The sequence below is a fragment of the Oryctolagus cuniculus genome, chromosome 17 (assembly GCF_051225735.1).
Source record: "Oryctolagus cuniculus isolate XC-2025 breed Fujian yellow rabbit chromosome 17, ASM5122573v1, whole genome shotgun sequence".
Lineage (NCBI taxonomy): Eukaryota > Metazoa > Chordata > Mammalia > Lagomorpha > Leporidae > Oryctolagus > Oryctolagus cuniculus.
In genome coordinates, this window is record NC_142883.1 from 67,133,168 (window position 1) to 67,140,426 (window position 7,259).

Genomic DNA, 7,259 nt, shown 5'->3' on the forward strand with positions numbered 1-7,259 from the left:
TGCCGGCCGCAGCAGCCATTGGAGGGTGAACCAACGGCAAAAGGAAGACCTTTCTCTCTGTCTCTCTCTCTCACTGTCCACTCTGCCTGTCAAATAAATAAATAAATAAATAAAATTAAAAAAAAAAGTAAACTTTAGAATAACACCTTTTCATTCATCTTGGGAGGGAGGAGTGGAAGGGGTATTATTTCGATAGGTCCATTTCTTAAAAAAAGGAAAAAAACAGGGAACCACAGGACACACGGATGTGATGTGCATATACACACATTTGGAAAGACTGTATGTACAGCTGACTTAGGTCTCAGGGATGGAGAGGGGCATGCAGACAACTGCTGGAGACATGCGCCCACCGCCGGATCCTGCTGCCCCTCTCCAGTGAGACCACACCCACCCATCCAGCACCAACAAAGCCTCATTTCTCTCTGACCCTAAAACTCTTGCCACCAAGGAGACAGAAGCCCCCACCTCCACCCTGGAGCTGGTGCCCCAGGCGGGCTGGGCTGGGCTCTCTGCCATCCATGCCTCCCAGGGAGCTCAGGGTACATCACCCCTTCTGTAGGGGTCCCCCACCCATGCCAGACTCTGGCCCACCGGCCTGCTGAGGGCACAGAAGCAGTCAACACTCCTGCAGCTAAGAGGAGGGGCAGATGGGACCCACAGGTTCCCAGTGCTCGCTGCCCCTGGCAGGTGTCCAGCATGGGCTGCCCTGCCTCAGCCTGCAGCAGGCACAGTCACAGTCCCCCTGGCAGCAGGGGTCTTGGTCTCTTACTTCAAAGGGGTCCAGAGAAGAAAACTCCAGCCGAGGATGGAGGCTGCCCCCCTGTGTCTGTCCAGCTTAGAAAAACTTCTCCAGAGAAGAAACCTGGGAGGAGACAGGCTCAGAGACAAGACTCGCTTTTGTCTTGTTTTGTTTGCAAGGTGTGTGTGGTTGTCTCGTGTGTTTCTGTGTCTGCTGTGTCAGGCAGGAGTTCTTGTCAGAGGCACTTCCAGAAGCCTTGTGGACACAGTTCCCCAGGGTGGGGTCTACAAGGCCCAGGTGAGCATGAGGAGGGGGAGCGCGGTCAAGGCATCTGATGGCCTGGCTCGGCTGAAGCCTGAGTTGGGTTTAATCACCTTGCTGCTTCCTGGGATGATGTCTGTCATCAGCTCCGTGAAGCACAGGCTCAACTCTGGGGCTGTAGACCTTCAGCCCCTGCTCCTGGACAGAAGGGCAGGTGGTCATGGCACTCGTGCCCAGGCCAGTGCTGTCACCCAGGTCATCCGGCAGAGAAGGCATCTTCTCCACCCAAGGGCCTACGTGGCCAGGAAAGAGGGGCCCTTTGGGGACATGCTCACATCTGTGCCATTGCTGAAGGCCTGGATGGCGTTCCAGAGGTGCAGGTTCTCAGTGAAGTCCCTCAGGAACCTCTCACAGTCCTCCTCTGTGTTCCCCCGCTGCGGCAGCTGCACCACACCAGTGGGGCTGGAGTCCATGTAGTGGGGTGTCATGTCTTAGCCAACCATGCCCACGTAGGAGCCCAGACATACTTGTTAACTGTCCCCTGGGCAGCAGGTGAGTGTCCGGTAGCAGGCTCGACAGTTGGTGTGGAAATTGGCCAGCCTGGACTGGCACAGGTGGTCGGTGCGGCTCAGGGCACGCAGGTCCAGACAGGTAGGCGCTCCTTGTCCTCGTAGGAGCAGCTGGGCAGCATGGTCTGGTGGCGGCGCTCGCGCACGCCTGGTCTCGGCAGGAGCAGAGGAGCATGTGGTAGGTGTACTTGCTGGGCACGCAGTTGAAGAACAGGCACAGGGCCTTGTGGCACTGGCAACAGCTGCAGAGCTCCGTGTGCGAGCTCCTGGGTTGAGGATGGAGATGTAGGAGGAGCGCAGCTTCTTGCAGTTGCCGTTCAGGTTGCTGGCCTGGTTGCTCTTGGCACTGACCGCCGGGTCTGCCCCTGTCCCTGAGAAGAGGAGGCAAGCCTGAAGACGTCTGAGAGGTGGGAGGTGACTGGCTGGCAGGGAGAGGCCTCCTAAAACTCCTCCCCCTCGGTCAGCCCCGGGTGGAGGCTCAGGTAGATCTGCAGGCACTGCAGCTCCTTCATGCCCCACTTGCAGCGGCCGTCTCACAGTGGGCTCTCCTGCAGCGCCTCCGGGGCCGCCTGGCACTCCTTGTGGGCCAGCCCGGGGTTGCGGTCGCGGCCTGCCAGGCACTGCCACAGTGTGCGGTAGCTGGAGCTGCAGTCGGATTCCGCTCCGCACAGCTCAGTCGCCTGGACACAGGCACCAGGGCGCCAGCGGTGGAGCTCGGGCCCTGCAGGGAGGAAGGGCTGGCCGAAGAGCGGAGGGTCTTGGCTAAGAAGAGGCAGAAGGCATTTGCCAAGATCACGTTAAATAAATCCCACAGGTTTTTTGTTTTTTGGGTTTTTTTTTTTTTTTTTTTTTTGGCTTTCTCCCTGGTGCCTGGGCGGGAAACTCACTGGCTCCCCCCCACCCGTCCTGCTGGGGCGCAAACCCACCCACCCGAGCCTCTGCACCCTCCTCCTCCTCCCGGTCCCCACCCCGCCCCGTGGCAGCAGCTGCCTTTATTTTGTTCTATTTTGTTTTAATTTACTGTTATCACTTGTGTGAATCATCAGTATCCTAGGGACAGCCAATTACAACAATATGATATCATCAACAAAATGACAATTTCTATTTTGTTAACAATTTTAAGTACCCAGTTTTTAAAATCTTGTCCAGTATATTCATTTTTCACATTCCAGGTGGTATATTTTTAAATCTTACTTTAGTTCTGATAACCCACAAATTATCATATTGTTATATCATATTGCAGCCACCTGGGGAGTGAATCACTAGATGGAAGGTGTCTCTCTCTCTCTCTGCCTCTGCTTCTCTGTACCTCTGCCTTTCAAATAAATTAATAATTCTTAAAAAATTAAAGATCAAGACTTCTTAAAATCATCAGCTAACATGTTTTTTAAAAGATATATGTATTTATTTGAAAGGTAGATTTACAGAGAGAGGGAGAGAGGGAAAGAGGGAGAAAGGGAGAAAGGGAGAAAGGGAGAGGGAGAGAGATCTTCCATCTGCAGATATTGACTCCCCAGATATCTGCAACTGCCAGGATTAACCCAGGCTGAAGCCACAGCCAGGAGCTCCCTCCAGGTCTCCTACATGGATGGCAAGGCCCAGGCACTTAGGTCATCTTCTGCTGTTTCCCCAGGCCATTAGCAGGGAACTGGATCAGAACTCAAGCAGCTGGGACTTGAACTGGCACCTATATAGGATGCCAGCATCATAGGCAGTGGCATTGCCTACTCTGTCATGATAACCTTATTACTAACAATATGTTAAGAAAACCTTGTTGCTTCTATAGAGGAGACTAAGTTTTAGTTTTATGTCAGTGTACTTCTGATACTAAAGCTTAAGTTTTGAAAGACATAAATCATTTTTATTTAACTTCTGTCAACAAATCTCTCAAAAGATTTAGTTTTTTTACAAACTCTTAATATATTTTAATTTGTAGGATAATTATGATTGTTAGTCAAAATATATCTCTTTTATTCTATAGCTTTACATATCAAAAACACATTTTTATGTTTAATTTTTAAAAATATTTTTAAAATTACCTACCTAATTTTCTATTTTATATTTTTACATTTAATTTGAAACATTCCCTTAAAAAATATCTAAGAGTTGGGGCCAGTGCTGTGGCGCTGTGGCACTGTGGGTTAATGCCCTGGCCATATGGGTGCCAGTTCAAGACCCTGCTGCTTCACTTCCAATCCAGCTCTCTGCTTTGGCATGGGAAAGCAGTGGAGGCTGGCCTATGTCCTTGGGCCCCTGCACCCATGTGGGAGACCAGGAATAAGCTTCTGGCTCCTGGCTTAGGATTGGCACAGCTCTGGCTGTTGTGGCCATTTGGGGAGTGAATCATTGGATGGAAGACCTCACTCTCTCTCTGTCTCTTCTCTCTCTGTGTAACTCTGACTTTAAAATAAATAAATAAATCTTTAAAAAAAATAAAAACAAGAGCAAAAGTTTTTAATAAAAGTACATATAGCTGTTTCATTCTATTTTATATATTTTTCTTTTTCCTTTTAAATTTTTTTTGTTTTTTAAATTTATTTTTGATTTTACTTTTTTCCTTTTCCTGCTTGTTCTTACATATAGAAATTTTGGCCGGCGCCACAGCTCACTAGGCTAATCCTCCACCTTGCGGCGCCAGCACACTGGGTTCTAGTCCTGGTCAGGGCACCGGATTCTGTCCTGGTTGCCCCTCTTCCAGGCCAGCTCTCTGCTGTGGCCAGGGAGTACAGTGGAGGATGGCCCAAGCCCTTGGGCCCTGCACCCCATGGGAGACCAGGAGAAGTACCTGGCTCCTGCCATCAGATCAGCACGGTGCACTGGCCGCAGCACACCGGCCACGGCAGCCATTGGAGGGTGAACCAACGGCAAAAGGAAGACCTTTCTCTCTGTCTCTCTCTCTCACTGTCCACTCTGCCTGTCAAAAAATAAATTAAAAAAATTAAAAAATAGAAATTTTGCTCTTAGTTATTTTGAAGTAGTCTTGAATTGTCATATATGAATACTTTTCATAAATTTTTAAAATTTATATAAAAGGAACAAATTTCATGTATCTCTTATGTACAGTTTTTTTAAAAATAATGATATTTCCAAATTATCCTTGTAACCTCTTTTGCTCCTACCCTCCCTCTTCTTTCTTTCTTTGTCTTTGAGTTTCTGCAATGACATACTTCCAATTTATTTTATAATCAAAAGCTGACCCTTCCACTAAATAAAGAATTCAACAAGCAGTAACTAGAAAAAGCACTGTTCCTCAGGTGTATACATAAGGAATATAAACAATCATCAAATCCAAAAATGTAAATTTCATTAATATATGTTACATTTTTATGCTGTATATTTACAAAAATCTAGGAAATCATATAACATTTGGCGTATTTCACTAAGCCTAATAGTCTCAATTTGAATCCATTTTTGTTGTGAAAGAAAGGATTTCATTCCTTTTTATGGCTCAGTAGTGTTTCATCACATATGTATGCTACAATTTCTTTATCTAGTCCTAAGTTGATGGATATTTTAGTTGATTTCATATTTTAGCTATTATGAATTGAGCTGCTATAAAAATGGGGCTACAGATAACTCCTTCACATGCTGTATACTAATAATTTATACAAGCATACTTTTAACAGACCCAAAAGTACTGTTATTATAGATTTAAGAAGCCAAGCCACTAAATTGATATCAAAATATTTATCATATTTACATTCACCTAGTTCACATTTAACAATTATATTTAGTTATGAAAACTGAAACAGCAGGCAAGCATAGTCTAGTTAAACTGTAATCCCTGAAACACAGAATGCTATTTTATTTTGACACGATGTTAGGTTACATTTATACTTTTAGGATCTTAAACATTTAACTGACATAAATAAGATCCTGATTGGCAGGAAAACACAGGCACAAATACATGTTAATAAACAAAGACATATTTATTTTATTGGAGCTATTTATCAAAAAGTTATAGAAGTCCCTTGAACTAAAAAGTATATAGCATAAGTTAATAGTTCTAGATTGAGTGCTTAATACCCATAAGCCAATTAAAATATAACTCTTAAGTGACTTTTAATAAGTAGACACGAAATACAACATGTGTACAATTTTACACATATATCACAGGAAAAATATCAAGCAGTTTTCTAACAGGTATAAAAAAAACCTTTTCCTTTCTTTCCTTAATAACATTGACCAATTAGTATTTTTTCTTGCTTTTAGTTCCTTTAATTAAACAGTTTTTGTGGATAACATAAGAAGTAGTTTTAACTATCACAACATCTCAGCTGGAACATGCAGAAGAAAAAATATAATTTGAACATTTGTGTCTCAAAACAACTCTAATCCCAGCAAATGTGTGTTGAACATTTTCTCACACAATGAAAGCTACCTGAATTTCAGAGGCATTAATTGATACCCCAATAAAGAGATGCTTTCTAAGGCATTACTCTTACGAGTCTTCTTCCTCACTGGCAGCTGCACCAGGGGCTTCCGTGGGAAGCTCCAACTGGCTTTAGGGGAACAAGGGAGTCATGGACCTCATTCTTTGGAATCTAATACATACATAAGGCCATGCAGTATTTCCAATTTGTTCTCATAGATGAATAATTATAGGCTGCCCAAATCAGCTGGGATAGGGCTCAGAAGTCTTTTGGATGGAATTTGAGTTTCCATATTTTACCAAAGATTAATTCTCAATGTACTCACCCAAGGCAAATCCTCCTTGCTGAGGGACTGGCACTAGAATCTTAGATTCTTGTCTCACACCAACCGGAACTGGAACAAATGACCAGCATGAGGTCCAACTTGCAGGAAGCCTAAATAAATGGCAGAGAAATAGGGTTCCCAGTGTCCAACGAGTTCAATTTACCCAGTCTTGGATCCCTGGGACTTTGTCCCAACAAAATACTCAGAGGCAACCACTGTCACAGTGAAGACAGAAGGGAAGGCATCCACAGAAACGGACTCCGCAGCTTCGGGGATAGCCCTGAAATCCCAGCCATGACGTCAGCTCACCGAGAGCCGCCTGCAGGACACAAGCAGTGCTCAGCTTCTCCACTCACATGTGAGGCCCAGACCCCCACGCTGGCTGCCACCCGTTACCAGTCAAAACACTGCCCGGCTGCTCACCCCTGAGCAGCCAGTTCACCAGCGATGAGAGCTGTCGCAGGGAGACGCAGCATTCTCCGAGGAAAAGCAGACCCCTGGGATCCCAAACAGGCCCTGTCCAAGAATCCTGGCTCCTTCGAGAAACCTGTTTCCCTTCTCTGACTCTCATCTCTGGTGTGCGGCCTGTCTGGAGGCCAGCAGCCTGGACCTACTCTTGACCCCTATAAACACTGTGGCATTTGGATACGAGATGCAGACGTGTCAACCATCCACGTAACTGCCAAGCCAACTGTCCACTCTACTGCTAGCTTTTAGGCACAGGGTTCCCCCAGCCTCGAGCTGAAATCATTCCCTCAGTCAGGGCGAGTGTGGACACCTGAGAAGTCCGCGTGAGCTGACCCCAAATCCACACCCTGGTGTGGACCCCAAGGTGGACACAGCAGCAGCTGCGCCCGCCGCCCCCAGCCCAGCCCAGCTCTCCGGCCTTGCACCGAGGAGCAGACCCCGGCCGCGGGAAGCCAAGGAGCATCTGGGGTCGGCCTTGGGGCGCCATCTTCTCACTCCAGCGCCGCAGAGCCGATGACGGCACC

The 7,259-nt window shown here is 46.7% G+C and overlaps 1 pseudogene; it reads right to left on the minus strand.

Moving 5' to 3' along the window:
- Positions 1–924: 924 nt before the first annotated feature.
- LOC103345854 (GDNF family receptor alpha-2 pseudogene) lies at positions 925–6,838 on the minus strand (annotated as a pseudogene).
- Positions 6,839–7,259: the final 421 nt, after the last annotated feature.